Source organism: Cyanistes caeruleus, chromosome 3, assembly GCF_971803275.1.
Source record: "Cyanistes caeruleus chromosome 3, bCyaCae1.hap1.1, whole genome shotgun sequence".
Classification (NCBI taxonomy): Eukaryota; Metazoa; Chordata; class Aves; order Passeriformes; family Paridae; genus Cyanistes; species Cyanistes caeruleus.
In genome coordinates, this window is record NC_141703.1 from 12,970,446 (window position 1) to 12,996,256 (window position 25,811).

The following is a 25,811-nucleotide window of genomic DNA, read 5'->3' on the forward strand; positions in this document are numbered from 1 at the left end:
AGTTATTGGTATTGTAATGTGTTCAAGAACATACAGGCAGGTAATCACAGACCTCTCCAATGGGCTACATTACACATGCAATTAATTATGGAAGATGTTGCTGCTCAAATCACCCTGGGATCTCTGAGATTTAAAGCAAGTGCTCAAGTATTTCAGTACAGAAGGCAGCTCCACTAAGACAGCCAGCAGATTAACTATTATACTTAAACCAGATGCTGCATTGCTGTGATGTGGCTCAGATCAGTTCTGCTAGCAACAATTTGTACTCATCTTTTTAATAGCACTAATACTTCTTCTTTTGCCTAAAGTAAAAGCTGGTATTTTTAAACACAGGCTGTGAGAGCCCACAGGACAAAAAAAAAAAAAACACCTACAGAGATATTCTTTCCACAATATGCCCTCCACACTGCAGGGGGAAGAAAAGTTTAATCAAAGTACAATGCTCACTTTTCTTTCTCTTTGACACTGCCTCCACCCAGTGCTTCCACTCTGATGTCCTTTCATGATTCTTTGAGCTTTCTGAAGTTAATTTTTTCACTGGGGAGCAGGTCTGAAGGCTCCTTACCTAATATGAGGGTTTGTAATAGTACCTCCAATTCACAATAAAATGGCTTTATTTAAACCATGGCGGGGTTGTTTAGAAACTGCCCTGAGTATACTTCGACCTACTGCTACCTGTGAGCCTGAATACACATTTTAAAAGTACTTCCATGTCCCTCAGTGAAATTAAATCATTAATCTGAGAACTGAATCTCATACTGAGCTATTCTGAATAAATCTCTCTGTCAATTCAATCCACCCAAAGCTTACTGCTAGGAAAAGTGAGAGTCTAAGAGCATTCAATCTTGTTTATAGATTTGAGGCTTCATGCACAGCAGGATCAAATATACGTAAAAGTAAATGGGAGTGAGGAGGAAGAATGGAGCTTTTCTGTGACCTTTTCAAACTCTTTTCCAAAAAGCAAAAGCTCCACTCTTTATTTGGCAGGTGCCTATCTCCAAATGGGCCCCTAAACACTTTCCAGATTCCTTGCTGGATAAAAAAATTCTAAGCAACTTCTAAGCCTGTTGCTGTTGATATGAGTTCTACTGCAGAAGGGAGGGGAACATTAGGCCTAAGACCTTTCCTCAACTTCCACACTCAAAATGCTATTCATGTAAACCTGCTAGTGCTGGGGGGGTTGTTATGCTCAGTACCATAAGAAACAGAATGGATATAGGCGTCACTTTGCAAAATGCAGCAATATCCTAAAAGCCTATCCAGGCTAATTTTCTGCTGCAGGATTGTGGCCACCACTGATCTCAGCAGTTGTTTTGCAGGACAAGGTAACTTGGCTATGAGTGTCATGAAGGAAGCAATTACCTAGTTTGGAACATTTATCAAGGTTGTTAATGTGATATTAAAACTGAATTGTAAGACATTTAAAGTCTTGTTCAATGACATGTCTGAGCTCTTAGCTATTAATGTGATAAAAAATCCCAAAAACAAATAAATTAAATGGGATAAAAAAATAAAATAATGGGATAAAATATCCCAGTATAAAATATACCAAATAAAACAAGAGGATAAAAATCCAAAGAGCCAGTATAGTAAAAGAGGTGTGACCCACTAAAAATATTGTTCCATCTCTTTACCAGCTTGAGAAATATACAAAATTTGAGGTGAAGCTGTGTAATACATAGAGCATACCAGCACTTTTTATTCTGTGCAGTCCTTTGGGGGAAGATGCTGCAGTAACACTTTGTAGAAAATCTGGTTGTTCAGCTCAGATCAGCAACCACTTTCACTCAAAAATGCAAGGTACCTCTAAGCAAGAGAGGGAGGCAAATTCTCCAGCGTTTGAAACCTGAATCATAAGCTCACTGGTTTTTCCCTCTATCCCCAGAGAATACAAAAGTTAGCAGTATCCACAAAAATATATGTCAGACTCGTCCTATTGAGACTCAGACTTCTTGTGTATTCTGGGTTGCTTAAGGAAATGTCACAGAGGGAAATGGCAGAGTACCACTGCAACTGAGCTCCTCCTGTCTTTAGCAGAGTAGAGCTGTCCGTACTTCAAAGTGCATGCTGAAGGCCATGGTTCTCTGAACAGAGCTGCATGGACCAAGGGGGACACTTTTCAAAAATTGGTGGCTAAGCTTCAGCTCCTAAGCACATGTTTATTTTCCTAAATAACCAAATTGATGTTTTCATAAAAGCTTTTTATTTCTCAAGAACTGCTGTCATTGTCAGTGACTCTGCACTAGTGAAAACCACATGTTCTCTTTCACTTGCTTTTTCAGTGTTTCTCAATCCCCTTTACAGAAACATCAGTATTTGCAGTCACTTGCAGTTTCAGAAACTATACTTCTTATACACACTGATATTCACTCTTTTTTGCAGCTTACTGCACCACCTCCTTACTATCTCACTTTCAAAAGACAAAGATTCCAAGTATAAAGTTATGAGGCCAAATAGGAAAATGTAATTTCAGTTTTAGTCTAAAGTTCAGCTGGAATGCTGTTTATCCTTTTTTTCCATAATTACTACTATTACACCATGTATTAATGAAGAAACATACAAAGAGCACAATTACCCTTCATCTCACTTAAGAAATTGAAATTTAAATGGAAATAGACAAAAATGTACCCAGGCAGTATTTGGCTTACTTGCTCCCTCTTAAACACAACGGGCTAGTGGTTCCATGAAGACAGAGTTGACATTAATGGAAAGGTCAAATTCCATGCAGGAATTTGTCACTGATAAAAACTCTGAGATAACTAAGTAGTACAAGAGAAGGCAAGAGAACAGTTAGGGACCAGCATCCTTGGAGTATTTAGGGAGAATAACTCAGAAGTAATGCAGCTGACATACACTTTACATTGCCTTCCTTGAAGAGCAAGACATAATAACATTCTTTCAATCATACTAACTTTTGAAATTCCTTGGAGATATTTTAGTAGAGATTTGCGATACACTAGGCTGAGGTAGTTACAAGGCATAATTTAAGTGAGATTGTCTGTGCCATACAAGTTTTTCATCTTCAGCCAGAGTTCAGGGGAAAGGAGTCAGATGTAAACATGAAAAGGGGGGAAACAAGCTAAGCTGCTACGGAGCACTTACTAATAACCTTTCTTTCCATAGTAAATGGTCCTTTACTATATTTGCTTTACAATATTTCTGCTAAAATGAGAGTTTTCCATGTTCATTTAACACAGAATATCTCAATGCTGAGTGCACTGTTACTAGAATAAACTCAAGGCAAGCTGGGGGACTCAAATAAAAGATGCCATTATTAAAGGTCAAGCTTTTACTTTTTAAAAAACTGAAGAGCCACACTCCTAAAAGATGCAAAGTGTTTCCCCTACTGATATGGAGAATTATATCTTTCACATTGTTTTCTTAAAAGGGCAGACATCTGACATTTGTCATTGGAAACAAACTAAGTAGCAGTGCATTGGGGAATCAGCATGGCCTGAGTCTTTCTACATCTGCATTTCTCATCTACATCCACATCTACATTTCTTCTTATCATCTAATGCTGTCAAAAAAAATCTGTTGGCAGCGAAACACAAAAGGAGAGTGATTCACACTGAAAACAAGAAATGTAACCAAGTGTGTTTGTTCATCAGGCAAAACAAAACAAATTAAAAATAAAACAAAAAATGAAACTTGGTATTAATTTTGGAATACAGATCATCAAAAAATCATGACCTGCTTTGTGAGCATGTATTTCAGCTGACAGCCTACACCAGTGAAACCAATGGCAAAAGACAGTGGAAGCAATCCACCCGGACCTTCCCATTAGGAGATGCAGGCAGAGTCTTGAAATGCCTCAGGGTAGAGAGGGAGATGGCTGAGAGCCCCTCCTGCCTGAGCATCCTACCATGCACTAGAGGGAAATGTCACTACTGTTTCTGGAATGGTGCTTAAGTGATGATGCTCCAAATAGGATTTAAGCATTTTGTGTTTTAAGATAACAGTCTGCTAACCATGGTGTTTCACAGCCACAGACTGACAGTTCAATTGACAATTTGTGGCAACACAGCATTCAATAATGCCGCTATAAAACAACTTTGGAAAGGAACTGCAGTTTTCAGGGTCAGACATAACATGCAATACCACTGAAGTATCCTTTTTTTCCACTGCTCCTGGGTTATTCAGGAATCAGAAGTGTTGAATGTCCCTCATTTTTATGATGAGGGATTTTTATAACCCTCGCAAGGTAAAAAAATGTACAAATGTCTTGTCCATATGTTAATGGCTATCATTACCCAAAAAACTTTCCATCAGAATGACAAACAGAAAAAATCCTTGCAGACTGTCATCATCAGCATTGGTACCGCCAAGCTCAGAAAAGAGCATAAAATGGCTGGCAGAATGGGAAAAAACATTGTCATATATTAACTATTTCCATATTTTTAAGAGTTCACCAGCAACCTTAACACATGGATTTTTTGACTGGATTGAATAACTAAAATTTCACAGCCCTGTTGCATTCTTTATTAATTTTACTGAATTCTGGTAGCATTCCTTTTTCAGCTGGGAACGTAATTCCCTCCATCTCTCTTTGTCCTTGTCCTGTGGCAGCCAATACTGACGATGACTTGTGTCAGTAGGCCACAACACATGGGAAACTGGACACCTGAGTAACGTCCTCTAACACAGAAGGAAAAGAAAAAAATAGGTATTATAAATAGATGGTGTGGCTCTGAAGTCTGTGGATGACAGATGAGAGAATGAAGTGTTTGACAGGACCCAGCACATGGATCTATAACAGCCCTGAATTCTCAATTACAGTGAAAAATATTGGGCTATTAATATCAGGGAACTTTTGCACTGAACTGAAGGGATATTCTAATCTCTTTTCAGTAGAGCAAACATCCTCATATTTTCACTTAATTATGTGTCTAAAAGGTTAGGTTAGGCCAGATTTTAGAAATTAGCTAAATAAAGTTAGCTTAAATTTCCAGGAGATTCACAGCTTTATCTGCGTCAGCATCTCTTCTTTGCATGTATTTGCCCTTTATATTTAGTATAACATGTACATGAAGCTGCTTAACAAGAATTGCTGCTAATCCTCTGCAGTCCTTACTGCATCTAATATCTCTGGTGTGGAAGACACTAACATCCATGTGAGGCTGGACTTTTACTTGCTTTTCTCCTCTCATTTACATTTTAATGGTGGACAGTGGCAAAAGCAGGCACCCTAGGGTCATGTTCTCAAAACTGTCCAGTGTTTACAAGTGCCTTCTGTCAAGATCACATCTTCAGAGCTTAGCTGAAACTGCTAGGACAGCGCCTGACATTATTCATTCTGGAGCAGATATTTCAGCTTCTTTACCCACCTAGGGCATTTTTTCTGGAAAAAATCCAAAAACAACAAAAACAAGACAAAAAAATACTGTGCCTAACACCTCTCCATGTCCAGCTTTTTTTGCTGCAAAGACCTACCAGAAAAAATCACAGAGCATTTCAGAAGGATGAATTTTCTAAAAAGAAAAGCTGCAGATCTAAAGCACTAACTCGACCCAATAAAGCAAAGGGTAGCCAACAGTCTAACTCATATTTTCATGAGAGCTGAACCTGTGAAAGCTATATCAAAAACAGAAACAAAGAGAAAAGAAAGCCCAGAAACTACTGAGCACTCTTTTTTCTCTAGTCTAGTAGAGAAAAATTTAAATGACAGTAAATTGGACAACCATATTCGGAAGCTTAATTCTCATTGTCAAACACGAGCAATGAAGGGTCCAGAAATAGCAGGGTAAATGCCCACTAGAAATAGGACATACGGACTCTGATTTCCTTGTGCTTCAGCAGCTTCACTTCAGTGTGATAAGTCCTACTAACAGATACTGATTTATAGCAGAGCAATTGGAAGCTGGATCAGTCTCAAACTGGGGCTCACCTCAGACAAAGGTACTAATATTGGACTCTGCACTGTTCACGCTGGCCAAAGAGACAGGCCTTGTGTTGAAGAAAAATGTTGACAGGTGAAAGATCTGAGGGGACTGCAGAAGCAGGAAGAGACTCTTAGTTTAATCAATATTGGATTAATGTCCAAATGTCCCAAATGAATTGCTAAGGCATTGCATTATACTATCTGTAAGTTCTGCTTTCAGAGAGCTAACATTTTTGAGAGGGAGAGGAGGAAAGGCAACAAGCCTTCCTTGTGAATTCTGAACCTTCCAGCTTTAAAACCGGAGACATCTGGCTTGCTTCTGAATAAAGTCTCAGTTTATTGCCTCATATAATGTTTCTGTAGTTTAATCAAGCAACAAAGTGACTAGGAACTGAATCTGCTGTAGTCAAAAACATACAAACCCTCTTTTTGACTGCAACTTTTTAGACCATTTTCCCTTTCTTCTGTGACCCAGGATGCAGATCTAACAAGCCAAGTTTTTCTGGAAGGAAACACCAATCGTACCTCCAAGTCTGTAATTCTGTCAGGCGTTGGCAACAGCTGCATTTGCTAGCAGAAACACCAAGGTCTTTAAGGTCCCTCTGTTGTTGCTCTATTCACAGTCTCCATGGGTACTGACTTGCTAAGGTGAAGCTCATGAAGTGATTAATTTTCAGGGGCATTTAGTACTGGCTTGTTACTTCGTGCTCCCCGCTGTTTCCACTAACTCAGAGAGAAGGGCTTGACCCTGCTCAGTGTATCCATCAGAGTTTGATCTCTCAGAAAAGTACTGTGGTCTAAAGAAAACATGGCTCTGCAGTGCAGCTGATGCATATGCTGATTGTCTGTACCACTGGTACTGACAAATCTGATTCAAAAAACGAATGTTTCATAGCATGAAATAATCCAGGGACCTTTTTGAATCTCAGGCATCTTTACAGCTATTATATAGCTTGACTCTAACTAAGCACACACAGAGAATGGCAGTGTAACTACTGTGTTAGAAGCAAGGCTAGCAGTATACATGGGGATTTTTAACAGCTACATTCAAGGGAATAGTCTATGAATTCACATCTGAGACTTTCCCTGGTTTCTATTTAACTCCTACACAGTCAGACTTCAGCTGAAAATAACATGACAAATCTAATCAGTGCAAATCTGTCCCAGCTGAAGTGGTTTTCTCCTTTGACAGGTCAGAAGATCTTGAGGATGTTTAAAACTTTTCCCTGCAAGATAAACCCAACCCATGACATAGCTTGTTTCTTCATATAAAACACATTCACACACAGACATGCAGACACACACACAAAAAATAAACCAACCAGAACCCAAAAAACCAGAAACCTGCAGAATGCTTATCTAGCAAGATAGTATTCTAACAGGAAAACCATATTGTTTTATGAGTAATAGGTCTGAAATAATATGAATCAATGGCAGTGCAAGAGTACTGAAGAATTGGCTGCAGGAGAGCAACTGTGGGTAATGATAAGAAGAACTGAGGAAGAATTTACAACTCACTCAACATGGTATTTTAATATTAGATATTATATATCATATAAATTATATGATTTACTATGACAAAATGGCATTAGAACATGGATATTTTCCCTATTTCAATATTATTTATTCTACAGCAAACATGATTAACTAGGGAAAAACATGTAAAATCTAGGGAGAAACACTTAGGAATTACCTGTATCTGCATTGGCATTTCACAATTTACAGGTTTATTTTAATGCTGTGCTTTTTTTCCCCTGTTTACATCAGATATAAATGGCTCCTCTGATCTGGGTGCTTCTTTGCATTCACTACCTCATACAATAAATTTGAGTCTACTTAGAAAGGAATTTACAGTCCATAAATCTCACTCAATTTCAAGAGAAAGGCATAAATTCTAAACTGAAATAGGGGAGATTCAGAATAGATATAAGGAAGGAAATTTTTATGATGAGGTCCTGGAGAGGTTTCCCAGAGAAATTATGATTACCACATCCCTGGAAGTGTTCAAGGCCAGGTTAGATGGGATTTTGAGCAACCTGGTCTGTTTGAAGATGCCTCTGCTCATTACAGGGAGGTTGAACATGATCTTTTAAAGATCCTTTGTGACCCAAACCACTCTGTGATTCTATGAATTTTACCCATTCCCCATTCCAGTGTCCCCAAAAAAGGAAGGGCTAAGACACAAAGAGACCTGCAGAAACCCAATTTTCATGGGTTTCATTGATCCACATGTCATGCCCTATCCAGTAGACCAGTCCATCACTTCTCTCAAATTATGAAATATATATGTTCACATGCACTACACACAATAATTAAATAATATTACATAGTAAATGAAAGCTTGAAAAATTAAAGCTCCACACTTAAATGTTTCATACGTAGAAGCTGTAAATTTAAAATCTCTCTACAGACTTGTCAACTCAAGAGTTTTTGAAGTAAGCAGCTCAGATGCCCAGATGACATAAGGGCAGGACTTCTCTGCTTCCTCAGTCTGTTATTTGATATCTAGACACCTAAATATACAGTATCTGCACAACTTCCTGGGCATTTCTGCATGGCAGAGAAACATACCAAACAGCTCATGAAACATGTTTAGCAATGGAAATGGGAAAAAAAATAATATGGAAGAAATAATAGTATTTTTTTTAATCATTTCATTAACTAAGACATCAAAATGCCATTGTGCAGACTGAAAGAAATTCTAAGTAATTTATCCTAAAGATTAAATAAGTATCTAATTGAGTTAGGAGACTCCATCCAAAAGTGGGAGCCTTCTAAGCATTTTACCTGTGCATCTAGTAATAGCATTTACATGTACTCAACTCAAAGGCACAAATATTCCTCAACAGATCCAGTTCTGAGAAGGATGAAACCAGAAGATGAAAGAAAACATTAACTGTGGTCACTGAGATGTTTTGTCTCCCTGAGGAGACAACTCCTCACTCCAGAATCCACAGTAAGCTACCTCGGAAAATCCACATCATTGTCCATAAATAAAAATACTTTGGTCAGGCCAGTGTGGCACTGATTATACCTTTATTTATAGATACCTCCAAACAGTTTATTCAGTGTTCAACAAGAGAGATTGTACAAGGGGGGGTTCTGTTCTTGTCATAAACAGTTGATATTATAAATCAATGGATTTTATATAATACTGGCAGATATTTGTTCCTATTCAGCTATTTCCTCTGCCCATTTGATTCCATCCTCCACTTCTAGCTCTGTGATAGACAGTTGCTGAAGGCAAGGAATGGAACCAAATATTTTAAGAAAAAGAAATCGGAACTGCCCTCAATGTGACTGGTGTTTTCAAGATTTTGTCTCTTAATAAAAGATACTGCTTTCTTTAAGTAGTTCTTTCCACAGGATATATAGTGAGACAGTTCTTCTGAGCAGAAAACATACATTTTGTGGATGACTACTAAACCGTAAAGGAAATTTGGATATCCAACCCCCTCTCATTTCTAAAGGAATGACTGCATCTCAGCTGTCTTACATACCCATAAGAAACACATTTTTGTGTGTTCTTGGCTGCTAGACTCCAACAATTTGCCTATGGTCTTACAAGAATTAAAACATATAAGCCCAGAAGGCTTTATTCTTTATGTACAGAAATAAAAAAATAATAATAAAAATAATAAAAAAAATAATCTGAATCTGATTTTAAGCAAAGTACAGTTGCAATATTTGCCTCTGTAACCTCAAAAAAAGAGTGATGGGTGCTGTGCACTGCAAATTATAGATGTAGAAAAACACCAGTGGGACAGGCATTTACTCCATTTCAGGGCACTCAGCAAGAAGTGCAAATCTTGGGTTGTTGTTTCTACTTAACAGCTTTGTCTCTAGTCAATCACAGAATTAAAAATACAGGAAGAATGGCTTGAGCAATGAGTTGTCAGCACCCTAACCCCTCTTTATCTTTTGATCTTATCTGACCTGACTGGATAATACATGGATGTCACATCTGGACTATAAACCAAAAAATTTAAAAATAATTCAGTGGTGTCAGCAGTCTTACCTAACATTGAATAATATCTTTATTAAAGTTTAATATGTTGAAAATTCAAAAGAAAATATGACATGTAGTGCTTGCATGTACTGAAATATGAAACATAACCAGGGCATTGTAGGACTCATTTCAGTGTAATTCCTGAAGCATTGTCCCATTAGTCTCTGGCTATTTGTGAACAGCAAAAAAGAACTGTATGAAGTGAAGTGAAAATAACATCACCAAACAGCCTACAAAGGACAATAAAAGAAGAAAAATGGTGTGAAAACAAGGTCAGCACTGGACAAGAAACATCTAATATGTGTGGCTGCAATATGGTTTGTCACATTTAAATATTTATTCATTTTAGTGACAAGTCAGTGCAATAACATTATAACTCTTTTGCAGTCCCTCTTATTTGAGACATCCTTCATTCCTGTTTCTGTGTAAATCCAAGAGGATGAATAAAATTGATAAAGAGCTTCTGGATCAGCTGAAATTCTCAGTAGACAGTCTTTCCTTGGTGCTTCATGGATTTCATAGGTCATGAAGCTGAGTCCCATAACGACTTGGGAGGGAACTGCTCATGCTGGTGATAGAATACTCTGTCTAGTCCCCCTGTTCATAGATCAGGATAAGGGAGCTGTTGTAAAGCGTATTTCTTTCGAAATGCATTTTAAAAATACAAACCCAAACAGCTCTTCAGAAGCTATTTCCTGTCCTGATCTTGTAACCACCCCTGAAAACCCTGCGGGTCATAAGATCACACACAGGGTTGCACTGTGCCAGGACTTTATAAGGTGTCATTACCTCTTGCTGCTCTGGTTCAAGAAAATGCTGCAGGGTAATGTCTTAACCCAGGAACAGCAGTGTCAGTACCAAGACAGGAGAAGGGGAAGTGGTGGAGAGGATTAGAGACAGGAAAAACACTACATACTCCTGTGGCTTTGCCACCATTTGAACAGTCCACCAAGGCATGAAACAGTAGGATGATATTCACGGCTGTTGCATCTCTGCTAATTCTCTTCGAGGCTGAAAGAGCTCGTTGTTCCTAAATTGCCATCTTTGATCAACTGTAAATTTCAGGCCTGTTTTGCAAGGGTCACAGTAGCATTCAGCAGCAGTTTGAACCCTGTGGCCTTCCAAACATCCTGTGCAGCACCGCTTGTAATGGTACAGTCAGGCACTGTTTGTCACTACTCTGCTGTGACGAACTTCTGTGGCTCTTTTTGTCTCCATGGGCACGTCATAACTGAGCAGTGTGACAGCCCTCAAGCATCTGGGAGCTAAAAGGACTTTTTAAAAAAAAAATTTATTATGAACTTTCAACCTTCTGACAGTTGAAAATGCTGATGCCAACCAGAATATTGTTTCCCTGATGAGCATTTGGTCCAAGGGGTGCAGTTTTGGCAGCTCTGGCTTAAGGAGCTCAGAATCTCAGTTCCACATGACATTCTTTCCCCCTTTCATACAACAACTCAATGTTATATATGTTACAAAGTGTTTTTCCAAGTTCTTGTCCTGTGTAGAAGTCACTGTTAGCTCTCAGTGAAGAGCATTAATCGTCTGTAGTGTTTGTATTTATTACTTGTTTTTTCTCATTCTGTGAATGTACAGTATTTTGATGTTTGTCAAGTGAAAAAAATATTTTGAAAGCAACCAGAATCTGGGCCCTTTCTTTCACCCCACTCTGGCATTAGTTATCTAAACAATGACAACAACAACATATCCCATTAAAAAGTAATCAAATTCTTGCTGCAAGCAATTCATTTAAAGAGAAAAGCAAAGGGAAAAGTAGGTCTCCCTTGACATTCAAGAGAACAGCATTTCTAATTAATGTATTGTGGTGGTCAAATGCCAATACACAGACACATCATTTAACCAGTCCTTCTGGGTGGGAATGTTAAAAGGACTTTCCCAGTAGTTCAAGACAGTGACTTTAAGGAATATGGCTCCAGTATTGCATTTATCAAAAAAGGACAAACACTGCTGTCAATATGAGGGGGAAAGCAAATCTGTGAGCAGGTGCAAGGAAGGAAATGTGTATGTAACTGGGGAAATCATAAGGAAAACTGTAACCAAACTATGAAGAAATAAAATTAAATAAAATTTAAAGATAAAAACACCGACCTAATGTTTTGCATGAGCAAACAAAATTAAATCACAAAGGAATAAAAAGATATAGCAGGAAAGAAGACACCCCAATCTACTTTGAGGAAATAAAAGTTGAAGGCAGTGATGAATAAATAATAAGGATAGTTGGGTGTCCCTGCAGTAGTAATGGCATCACCTCAGTAACATTTGAACCTTCTGACCTCTAAGTGAGCTCTGCAAGGTATTTGTTAGACTTGCACTGTGTCTTAGAAGCCTAAAAGAATAGAGTTTTGCTTTTTCCCAAGAATTAGTAGCCCAGCATCTTGAGATTAGTCTTACTGAGTTCAGCAAGCACTGCAGGTGCTCTAAAGCAGGTCACTGATGCTGAAGTTACCTGTGTATGTGCTTAGTTACTGTTCCACTGGCACTGTGATTTGCTCAGCTTTTGAAAGGTCTCGGTGTCTGTCCTTTGAAGTGACACCCAAATGTAGGAAATGCAGCCCAGCTCAGGCTGTGACTGTCAGTGCCACAGGTGTACCTACACCGGGGCCAGAGGATATCCTGCTGGACAGCTGGGGACTGCCGAGGGAGGGAGTGCCCCGATCACTGCACATACCCAGTGTGAGAGCTTCAGAACCTCTGTGTGCCAGCAGCTCCAATCACAGTATCTCTTTTCAGAGGAAACCTATATGAATTCAGGCATACATATACAACTGCTTGGCCCACTTTGCTGTGATCAGAGCAGATGCTTAATGAATGAGGAGCTGAACTTAATTGTTCTGAAGCTTTAATAAATTTATCCCGTTTTTCAACCACTTGAGTCATTAAGTTTATGCCAAGTTTTTACAAGCTATTTGCTTCAATGCCCACTGATTTTGATATATGTTAAACTGAACCAGCATGTATAATCGGCATATGCATGCTAAGATTTGTAAATGAATTCTTCACCAGTAAAGCGAATGAAAATACCCTGTAAGCATCATTCAGATGTACTGTTGCAAGTAACAGTTCAATGGCGACTTCAAATCTGTCTTTTACTCCTCTTGCTCAGTGCTAAGATATCCCAAAAATACCTCCATACCATTCTGGATCAGGATCAACTTCTTGCTTTTTCTTAGCTAGGTGAAACTGTGTGTTGCCTAGAAAATGCACCCTCAGCTTTTAGAATTGATAATTATGTACATAAACTTTCAGGGAAGTCAGGATGTAATTCTAGCAATCTGGAATATTCAAGAAGCATGCATCAAGATCAAAAAGAGATAAAATAAAATATTCCTTTTGCTTATAAACTTGCAAGTGAAAAAGAAGCAGAAGAATTTTTAATTTTTTCCCCTTTCATTCCATTTGTTCATTTAATGCCTGAGGTTTTTTAGTTAGTCACAGAGACCAAAAATTTCCTTTTCTCCTTTCTGTTAAATTATTGTTATTATTGCTGTTGGTAAAACTCAGACTTCTCTGGAAAAATCAAACTAATCCCCTGACTGGAGATTCAAGAAACCTCCAGGATAATGAGGGCTGTTGAAGGAGCTGGCAACAATGGGAAACTCATACAGAAAGGTGAAAATGAGATTTACACAATCCTATTTGAAAGTTTTAATTTATGTGTGACATAGAAATATCTCTTTCTCTTTTTTCCCCCCTTTCTGTTTTAAACTCAGAAGTCCACACATTGTAATAAAAATGTTTAAAGACACAAAAGTCACCTGAAGTTACTGGTCACCTGAATGACTAGATTAGAGAGGGATAGATGTACCAGAAAACAAATCCATTGCTTCAATTTACTGCTTCCTGTAGCAGAAAAACAGGATGCAATGAGTAAAAAAATGGACAAAAATACGCATTTCTTATGTAAGACATTTCTACTCTACAAGTGACAAGAACTGTAGAGAGTCCTCATGACATGCAGGCATACCTGCATCAAGTCAGGATAACAATTCAGAAATATTCCTGTTACTCTGAATAAACAATTCAAAACAGAGATACTGCCCTTTACATTCATAGTGCCTCCTGACCTGAGGTCAGTACCTCATATGTGAGGAGAGCCATCATCTCTCCAAGTAAATATCAAATAAGAGTGGGTGACCTATATTCACAATATATGTGTTGACATAACCTAATGTGCAGAGAAAACATTTTAATATTTTGCCTAAATCTGTGTCCTGCAAGAAAAGACTTTCATTCCATCCTTTCCAAGATAGTAAATGCTTGTTTAAACATGTTGCCTCCTTTTTTTCCTGTTGGTATTTGTCAACCCCACAGCACGGTAGTGCTATGTGTAATGAAGGAGACAGGGAAGCTGTTTAGGTGAAGGGAAGCACCAGGTTTCCAGCCTCCAGTTAATATTCATTCTTTGCACGATGAAAATCAGCATTGATAAGGCAGAGCAAAGGCACTAGGTAAATCCTGGCTGGAAACGAGAGGCTGAAGGGCACAGGTGCGTACTGACGACCTCCAGGTGGACCTGGCAAATATTTGTGATGTCACACAAGCATGAAACACTGTTTTCTTTATTGGACAGCCAAGAGGATTTATTGAGCCCTTTATCCACCACAGGTGCAGCTGACTCACAAAACACAAATATTTATCTTTCTACCTACACAACACCTCTCTGCTACCAGGGGAAAGAAGTTGCTCAGAAGACATTAATCCCTCTTTTTTCCTCCCTCACCACTCCGCCCCTCTCTGGGGCTGACAGTCCATGGATATCCAAGTATTTCAAATTTCATGCATTCTGGGTTTAAAGCAAATATTGCTAAGCCTGAGTGAACCTGGAGATAACTCTGGCTTGGCTGCCTCAGAGGAAAGGGTCTAATGCTTTCTTACTTGGGGCTGGCATACCATGAGCATGTCTCCCAGCCTCCTTCCCCCGTCCATAGCTCCAGGTCACCAGAGCTATGGGAGCCCCTGAGGCTGCAGCTCAGAGGAAAGCGCTGCTGGCTGCCCCAGCCTGTGCTCTGGGTAACACAGCACAGGCAGACAGCATGGGCAGGCAGGGCACTTTATGCCTCCCAGGTCTCCCTTTGTGGTTTCTCAGGCCACCAGGTAACCCTGCCTGCATATTTTATGTTACAGTGCCAAGTAGTACCCAAACAATAATCAGCAGACACAGCCCAGTTTAGCCTCTCTCTTTCTGGCCCAGTCAGTTCTTCCCTCTCTCCTTCCAGAGAAAAAACTTCAGCTATGGCAATGAAATTACACTCGATCCTGAAGGGCCTTCAATGACATGAGAAGTAAGACACAGATGTAGGTCTGAGGAGTAGAAGGTCTCCCCAAAAATCAAGAACAGTTTATTCCCACATCTCAAGCCAAAATAATAAATAACTGGACCCTCCAATCCCTGGCACTGGTTACCTCACTGCATGGAAGATGTGGATCTACCTCACACCTCCAGATTCAAACACCACATGCCAGAAGGTACCTACTCACCATTACCTTAGAGGATTTCCAGGGGAATTCTTATTTCTTTCTGTGAAAAGAATCTTCCATCTTTTATAAAGTAATTAAATATTGATTCCTCCAGAGAAGGAGGCCAAAAGTCACTCCAGTCCTGTCAGCCTGGTTCTTGCTAAGGAGGAGAACTAAATTCTTCCATCAGAAATCACTCACTCCAAAATTATCTGTGGAACAGGTTGTGACATACCAGATAGACATGTTCTTTTTCATACCCAAGATCTGACTTAGTGGCTATGCTGTCATAAACATGCAGAATCTTTAAACAGAGTGTACTGATGTCTCACACCAGCAGATGCCATCTTAATTGTCTGTACCTGGGACTCAGATTACTGAGGTGCTACATTGCTGTCACAGCCTGAAAAATTTTTTTTTTTTTTAATTTCATTTTTCTTGCTCCTAGTTATGCACATATGCACCTCTGTTTTCAGCAGCTATCTCTTTCTCTCTTAGAAGTCCAGTACACATAACTACCTTCTAAATTAACTACATAATGCACATGACATTTTCTTCTAAAAGGCAATTATGAATATTTGTAAAATCAGATGCTACTGATAGATCTGTTGTTCCTTTCAGACCTGCAGGGGACAGGTCTTCTTGGCATTGAGACCATTATAAAGTAATGTGAGATATTCCTTTGTCCTTTTTTAGAAATAAAAATTATTCCTGCATTTTATTGAGCTTGTTTTATTTACTGGAAGAAGAAAACCACCCAAAACAAACTTACTGATTCAAAAGTTTAACTGCTTATAGAAAGCTTTTCAAAGTTCTTTTGGTAATATTCAAATAGACAGTGAGGTAAAAAAAAAAAAATCTAATAACCTCTGGTATTATTTCCTGTATTTCCTACCCTATTATTTAATGTTATTTCCCTATAGCATCACACTCTTTCTACAATCAGTGCAAGTCATGAACTGTAATTAATTTTAATTACTGACACTTTGAAGGATAGTTTAACACTCTGTATTCCCAATTTCCTCATCACGTTATTATTCCTTCCAATCATCCTTTACTTTACAGGTGCCCTCCGGACTACTTAATAATTAAAAAGATTTAACAGATACAAAAATTAAGTGCTCTTTCACAACCAGACAAAATCAATTTAAAAGTTTGAAACTTTCTTTTGTACAGAACTTTCCTTCTTCTTCACTGCCTGGGAGCCTAGGGCTCAAGAAGGCTGAATTCCCAGTGTTGACAATTTCAGTCAATTGGTAGAAATATCAAGAGATGGGGAGGAAATTAATTTCTCCTGTTTCAGCACAAATATCATGGCCACATGTTCACACTATTCCTCAGAATAACTGGATGAAGGAGGAATGCCAGGGATGCCAGGACATGTGACCATCAGGGCAGAATCAGGTAACAGTCCTAACTCTCCAGAGGAGGCATCTGCTATCATGGCTAGAGCTCAGTAGAAGTTATTTACCTTTTCTATTCTTCTCACTCCCCCAAAACATTAGAAGTGATTTTTCATTATCCATCTGCTATAGCCTTCCTTGCATCACAAAACTGACTGCCCATGTGTAACAAAAAAAAACCTAGGAAAAAAGTGTGGTTGAAGCTGAAACAATACAATTTGAAAATGCAGTTGCAATGCCTCACTGCAACACTCAGACTTCTCCAGTTTCCATTTTTCCCCTACATGCCTGGCTTTCCAGCCAGACTACCTCTTCTGTGATGCACAACGTCTCCCAGGAGAGCTCCTGGTCTGCAAGAGAGACGTGGCTTAACTGAGATTTTAAATGCATGGGGAAAAAAGAGTACAAGATGAAGCAAAATTAAATCCCACCAGATCCCAGCAAAGTGCATCAACAGAAAGACTTCATCTTTTCATCTAAAACATTTTAGCTTTGGGACTCTCTTTTTTTTAATATATTTCTGAGTTATGCAGATGCTTTTGATATTATGTATACTTTCATTTAGTATTTTGTTTTCTTTAAAAAAAAAAAAAAACTTTAATGGAAAATAGTCCAGCACCCTTAACTTGAGTCTCTGTGGGGAAGTCAAAGCCACTTTTGTGTGACTAATGGTGTTTCGATATATGGGAGAAATCAGGACCAAAAAGGAATTTTTTTTTTTATTTTTTTTTTCCTCTGAAAGTGTCTGTGCAAACTGTTTGTCTTAATACAGCCATCTGCTCCTAGTGTGTACTCAGTAGTAGTATCTGTTTGCTTTACTGCCTGAAATATACTTTTATTACCTTTACTACTTCTTGTTAGCACTGCAGAGTCCATTATGTTACAGGGGAGTGATATGGGTTTTAATCCATCTTACACATCACAAACAGAATTGCTAAGGCCCAGATAAGTACATTATTGCTAGTAAACTGTGAACATGAAGGAAACCATCCTCTTGAGAAGATGACTTTCATCTTCTCAAGCTATGTGTGTAAGGCTGGCTGATAGAAGAGAGACAGTTTTATTTATGAATTGAGTACATGAGGTTTCTCATTATGGAAAATTATCACAATACCCATGATATTATTTCTGCAATTATTTTTTTAGAGTTGAACTTAAAAAGGTAAATGGTTCACTGTTACATAAAGATGATCTTTTCAATTTGAAAGTAAGACTCAGGGGCTCAAATGTTGAGAAGCTGTTTCTGGGAGTTTCTGTCTGCCCACAGGAGGTTAGTTTAGCATGTGAGTCTCCATTATTATTCTCTGGCAAAAAGTGCTTCTTTTTCTTCCTGTCATAAACTTTTTTTTTTTTTTAATTGAGGAAGTTACTGAAGTTTTTAGGTAGCCTTGCTATAACTCCTGCTCATGAATAGAAATACATATATGTGAAAATAGCAGTGTTGATCACCAGGTTAGTTGGAAACTTGACAGAACTAAATAGATGAATTTTAATTACTTTCACCAGACTCATATCTGAACATTTATATCAAATTTACTGCAGAAAATTACATGCATACTTGGGCAGGACTAAAAAGACAAAACTAACATTCCTTCTGCCTGCATTTTTAAGCAAACATAAACTTATAATGTGGCAGTGCATTTGTAGCACCACCTTCCATCTGACAGAGCAAGCTGATCAATAGGCAGTAAAGATGTCATCACCAAGAAAAGTCTAATTTATCATTTTCAAATGTGCTCCTTTATCATTCACACCATTTATCCATGTAAAACTGTGTGTGATCAGCTGTCCCACAGAACATGCAGTCTCAAGGCTACTGAGGAATTCTGCCTTGAACCATTTTCTTTGCCTCAATGTATATTCACATTATATCCACATTAAAGATATCAATTGGATCACAGTGATTTTACCTCAGGAAATTACTTTGCTTAGAACAGCTGAGATTCTCAAGCACTTATCAGCTGCCCCTGGCCATTTGAATACATTTAAGCCCAGAAGGATTTCTGGCCATGTTACACAAACTCCAAGTGCATCCCTGCATCAAAGATAAATAATTTCTATTCACCTTTCTTTTTCCCTCTTTTTTTTTTTTTTTCTGATGGCAAACTTGTCAATCAGCTGGGCTGTTCAGGAGCCTGACTTCATTCTAGGTGCATCCTTCCAATTACAAAAATTTGATATTATCAGGGGTGTAGGTAGGATCCAAGTTTGACTACCACATGCAAGAATAATGATGTAAACTGTAATGAACTTTTTTCGCTTCTGCTTTTTCCTTGCTAAAAGTCATCTACAAACATTTTAAAGCCCTTATTGTGGCCATTTGCCTGCATATAGAACAGTTGCTAATGAGGATGAAAACACCATATTCAGACCCAGGCTGGAGGTGTGTGTCAGCAAGTGGTGCCTTCAGCTTTCCAACACCTGCCATAGTCCTGAGGGAGAGAACTCCAGGACTTTGAGGGAGTTACCAATCATAACTCTGCAGGATTTTCTGAGCTTGTTAGAAAAGGCATGGAAAAGATGCAAGCCTGATGTCCCTCTTCCAGCAACTCCCACATACAAACCCAAAGCCCAGTTTTGATGTGCATAGTCTGCAGAGAACCTTGCACCAACTTTAAGCACTTTTTAACAGTGTTTGTATTCTACACTGAAGTTGAACAGTGTAGAGTACAAAAAAAACCCAAACAATAGGATAGAGATGCTTTCAGTCCCAGAGGCCTGAGATTTAGCACGGGGAAAATGTTACTGCTCTTTTTTCTGCTTCCCTTGTGAATTCTTCCAGCCTGTATTTCCAGGACTTAAGCACAAATTCTGTCATTTTGAGACAGAATTGCTTTGCCATTGGAAAAGACAACTGACAAGTCTCAGAGTTATATTAGATCTGTCTTGACACTCTTAAGGAGCACAAATTATTTCCAACTTCTTTAACAAAACAGATAAAACAACAATAAATTTTTACATAATGGTGACAGAAGGCTAAGCATGTAATAATTCTTATGAAGCAGCCTATATTGCATGATAATTCTGGTAACTAAGTAACAGCTTTATGAGAAACAGATGTATTAAAAGGGTGATCTACTGTTGAAGTTCTTCCCCCTTCTTTCTTTAATAAGTGCACAATTAAGTCCTGGCATCACTGTAAAAAATTTCCCTAAAAAATGCATAATTAATTCTGATTCACTGGAAGACAATGTTAAAAAAATTAGAGTGACAATTATAGTACTCACATTTCCTTTAAGCACATTTTCTTAGGTAATCAATGACTCACCAAGGGGATAATGGCAAAACTGGACTTTTTATAGCTAAATTTGATTTTTTTTTACTGTGGAGATTTCCAAGGTCTTCAAGCAAAACTTTCAGATTAAATCTCTTTCTTCTTGAAGTCTGTTCACTAGAGTCACCACCTGCAGCCCATAGGTTCCCTCCACCCCCATTATTCAAGCAGGCTGGGGGTTACTGTATTGTCAGAATCACAAACATGCCATTAGCCTCCTCCAACTTACCCTGTTTCAAGATGTCCCCATTAGGTTCTTTTCTTGCCACCATTAGTCACTGGTATGAAGAGAATGTAAGTAATGGGAAGAGATTATGATTAAAACAATTCAGTTGTTCTTCTGATTGCTGCTAATAAATCTGAATATTTAACAATCCAATTGTTGGTGTCTCTACCTTAGACCAGTAAGTTTCCTTCTCTCCACCCAGCAGAGGTATCCTGGGGTGACTTTATAATACTGGTATCTCCAATCGCCTGGTTTATGTTATATATTAAGTATTATATATTAAGTTCTGCACCTTTAAAACTAGCTTTGAGAGCTCAGGAAGTTACTGCTGGAGGCTGATGGCAGTTTTTTCTCCTGGCCAATAACTGGTCATTTCTGAGAATTGACAGTGGTTTTGAGCATTGAAAAGTGAGATCAACCTGTGAACACCACCTTAAGATGTAAATCCGGGAATTTCTTGCTCTCTGATTTCCAGCTTCTGAAGAGGTAACAGGGCTCTGTCTCGGCCTCCTCCCCCCAGCCAGGCCGGACAAGGCCGCGGGGTGTGGGGGGGAAGCGGGGCCAGCCAGGCCAGGCCGATTCCTGACTCGGCTGCAGTTGTGAACTGAAACTTCACACCGTGAACACCTGCAGCTTGAGCAAAACTTCAACTCTTTTACTACCCAGATAAGACTGGCAGATTAATCCTTTTTCTCCAGAGAGAGGGAAAGAGAGAGAGAGATCAACATGTAAAGAGACACCATAAACTATTAAAGACAATGAAGAAAGGAATTAAGTTTCAGAGGGGGAAGAGAAATAAGGAGATGATTTAATAAGCTGAAATATTTTTCTGTTAAAGCTATGGAGATGGACAATAGTGTTCTGAAAAACACTCCTTTAATTCATGACAGAGTATTTTTGGGGGGAATAGAGTATTTCAAAGTGTAGATTTAAGCAAATGGTGAAGTAGTTGTGATCCTATGAGATGCTGGAATAGAAAAAGAGAAGTAATAGTTGAAGATTTGTGGCCTTTAAGAGGCAAAGAGAAAACTTCTATTTTCAGAGAGGCTCACAAACACAGATGACGAGAACTTTTGCCTTTGAATAACTCATCCTTAAAAATGACACCCCATCTTGACTCATTGGCCCATAACACACCTCAGAGTGATGTGAAATGGGAGGAGAGAACTGATGGCAGAATTTTGGGGCAGCTGGCATCAGACAAATAGAAAGCCATGAAGAAAATGGTTTTCTTCTGAAAAAACTCCATAGACTGGCAGAAGAGGAGTTCTTTTTCTCTACAAAGACTGATGAAAAGACTATAGCAAGAATTGTGACTGTTTTAACCACCAAGTTTTTTGTCTCTATGTAGTCATGTGAACAAGGGAATGGTTGAGTAGTGGGGAAAAAAGGGTTTCTGGAGGTTTTATTCTGGTTTCTTATTCTTGTAGTTTCTGTTAATAAACTTTCTTTGTTCCTTTTAAGTTTTAAGCCTGTTTTGCTCTTCTTCAAATCCATATCTCACAGCAAGAAATGAGTAAGTTTTCTAGTAATTTTTTTAGTTAATGCTTTAAAACCACGACAAGAGGGAATAAATTAATTGATGTGCAAGGTCTCATTCAATATCCAATAATATCTGTCCAAATGATACAACATGTAAGTAATGATACTAATAGAATGACTTATGAAAAGTTTTATGTTCATATCAATGAAATTTCTTTTTGGGATGCCAGCACTAGGTTTCATCCCAGCTGCACAGGCTATAATTTGTGATTTAAAACAGCTGGATGGCCAAACCTGAAATTAAATAGCTGGATTGAAAGTCTAGAACTGAGACAGGAGGAGTCTGAAGCAGCCTATAAATGAAAACCACAATAAGCTTTGACTTTAACAACTAATATTCAGTAAAAAGATACATTGAACACCACCACGCCTAATTAAAATGCAGTACTTCTGCAGCTCAGGAATGGAGTTCAGGTTCTTGCAGAAATTTGCATGAAACTCACATTCTTCTCTTTTATCATAGCCAGGCAGATTAAACGAGGAAAGCTGGTGTCCTTGGACAAAGTCTGGCCAGACAACATGATACTTCTTTCTATGCCATTCCTACATTTTATACCAGTATAGTTCCCTTGGTCTCAATGCAGTAACAAAGGCTTCCTCTTCAAAAAAGGAAATTAAACTTCCCATTTGTAAATGTGATGATCTTCAGGTTTTGCATAATTTTATTTAAATTTAGAGTGAAGTAATGATGACCATGCACTAAGATGTCTTCTCAATAGTAATTTCAAATGTGTGATTTTTCTGTAGCATATAGGTTCAGATTTTCTTTTTTATTGTCTTTTCTTTAATGCCTGAATTACTCATATATTAAGCCACTCTTTAACAAGACAAGTGCCTCTTGAAACACAAATTTGAGAAGTCTTTTAAATCAAAAGAAAAAAAATTGAAAACATTTTTCACTGCCATTTCTGATTAGTTTGAAATCTTTGCACTAACTTTCCAGGACATAATTTTTCATTTCTGGTGGGGTCGCTATCAAGAAACAGCCACAAAATTGTGAACGCTTAAAACTGCAGTTCACTAAGATCTACTGGTGCAGCACAAGAGTGCAGGACTATAAAGCCCAAATGTTTTCCTTGTGCTACGTGTCAGAGAGCCAGGCACACAACAGTGACACTGGGGCTTTATTTCAGATCAGTGAGCAGCAAGCATTACAAATTCCCCCTCCCCTCAGTGTGGTCCCAGAACTCATTATCTCCTGGGCTGTCTCTGCAATGTGGGCTGTGCCCACAGATGTGGTAGCTCCATGCATACAATGATAGACTTAAAATGGATGAGACTTTCAGGAACATAAAGTTCTTGGAAAAATAGGGCATGATCTTTTCAGTTGTGGGGAAACATAGTCAGAACCTTGAAATTGCATGCTAATTGCCCTGAGTAAGTAATTTGTTTTATCTGTCTGCCACTTGGTTTCCTGCAAAGTACAAAAAAAAAAAAAAAACACTATGGGATTTTACTGAAACTAATTACTACTATTTTATCACAAAGGCTGCTGAAGCATAATCCTCTCACTTTCCTTCTGTGTTTCTCTCACAAACTATGCTTCCCCTTCCTTCATCCTGAATTTAAAATCTTGTGGAAAGTCAAGAAGTACTTTAATCATCCAGTGTTGTAATAGACCCTGCTGATATTCAGCCTCACACTATAATAATATGGAGCGATAGCACAGTACATCAATGTAAACTCTAGTAAGCTGCACACACCACTGCTTATTTGTCCATAGGAAACCTGCCCCCCACAAAGTCTGAGATGTGCTCTAAGGACACCACCTGCCTCCCCACAGAAACTTTCCTGGATAACAAGCTGAGCACAGGGTAATTTGTTTCCCTTTTCCAACTTACACACACAGGAACTAATAAGAATATGTTTAAAATACTGATAATTTGGTGACTAAATAGTGACAGCATATCCTGGTATTAATGTAATATCTTGGCTTATAATCATGGTTTTACAGAAGCCCTGAAATATCTCGTTTTGATCATTAGCATGAAAACCTGCTGATGTTGAGATACCTTATTAGAATGGTTGGCAACTTGTCTTTAAATGAAATTACTATTTTTTTGAAATGAATGACACTGCCTGAATATGTTCTGTCACACCTTGAGAGTTAATTAAATTGATTTTATTGGAATAGTCAACCACACAAAATGCAACGTAGTAAATAATGCATTTGACAAAAAAATAAATTGATCATCATACTCTCATTGAGATGAAGTACAGACCATCATCATTTTCCACCCAATATAACCAGCAAGAGTTCAACAAGTATCGATGTACTAAGGAATTACACTTCACTTTTTAAAAAGTGCCCTTCTACAAGGCTAATTTTTCTGTACAGAAAAGTAACAGTTAGAAGGCACAACAGTAAGGGGATCTTGAAGTAGGAGATGAGTTGAAGATTTTCTTTTCTCAAAAGGAAGTAGGAAGCAAATAATGATTTTGCCATTGAATTGCAAGGCCAGAGCTGCTCTTAAAAGGGAGACTCTCACTCCTACAAATGTTTTATGTACCCAAATGCATGTGCCTTCAGGTACCCAATAATCACCTTTCAAATCATACATGTGCTGCATATCACATTTTCTTTTTTCCCATTTCTAGTGGGTTTCCTACTCATTACAGTGGGATTTTTCTATTCTTGTGTCCATATAGACATCAGGTCCAATCCTGTGATGTTCTTGCTGGCCGACTTTGAAGGCAATGTTGTTAAAGACCTGTTACTCAGATCTTCATCTGAATCCAGCCTTCAGTGTGTTAACCATTAGAGCCCTTATTGTTGTGACATTCTGAGTCCATTTATTGGAGGTGGGTGGATACTTGACAAAGCTGGCAAAAAAAAGCAAAAATATTCCATGAATAATGATTCACATGTATGAACAAATGCACTTTCACTGTGTTACCAATTATCCATCTCCAGCCCTGAAAGTATGCACACCTCAGGAAGACTAAAACAGACTGGATCAGATCCCCTACAGATCTGTGACAAAGGCAAAGACCTTTTACAGAAGGAGCCTGACATTCATATTGCATTTAAAACTCTCAAGATGCAGCTCATGGACACTCTCATGGGGTAATATTTTCAAAAGGCCTCAAAGCTGATTTTAAACGTAAACTTTCAGATGCACACATCTAGGAGAATTAAATCTTGCAGGGTAATTTTTCATAGTGCTTGCTGCAAAAAGCAATGAGAAATAATATGCATCAATATAGGCATCTAAATTCCAACTTAAAATCCACCTCTAGTTAGTCTAACAGCAGGTCCTCCTGTCCAAGTCACTAGGATTCAAGGCTTATTATCTCTGGGTATCCTGACATTATATCCTATAGACCAAATGAGATACAATCTCCTAAATCAGTTGTGTGTGTTTCAGTTATTTTATATCTATAGAATTTAAAAAACCAAACATTATCACTTTTCTTTAGCCACAGGGAAAACAATGTCATAACAATGAATAAACTCGATCCTGCAACTAGACACTGTACGTCACCTTATGGATGATACATAGTTCATATAGAGTTAGAATCAAAAGGGGAAAAGGTCTATTTCCACAGCTTGAAGGAACATCACTGGTAAAGAGTCTGTCTGCCTTTGCAGCTCCCCTGCCAAGCCTCTGCAGGGTCCTGCCCAAATGAGCGCCTTGGTAGGAAGCACTGGTGGGCTGATAGGAAAAGAAAGGAAGAGCTGCTTCTGCAGTTCTGCTGACCTATTTTTCTTCAGGCCTTTAAGCTGATCTGATACTCCTGAGCTTCAGAATGTCATCTGACAAGACAGCAACTTGGAAACAAACAAATGCACATTCATTGTCTGAAATTGGTAAAGAAGTTGTCACAGGATTTGGATCTGATTTGCTGCCCTTAACTGTACCTACAGTGGAGGCCATACAACCTGCTCAACTTGATATAAAATTCAGTAATTCTTTAAAATGCCACACATTAGACATGCTGTCATTTGCCATAGCTAAACACCACCTCATCTGATAGTGCAAAATAACAACTGGATG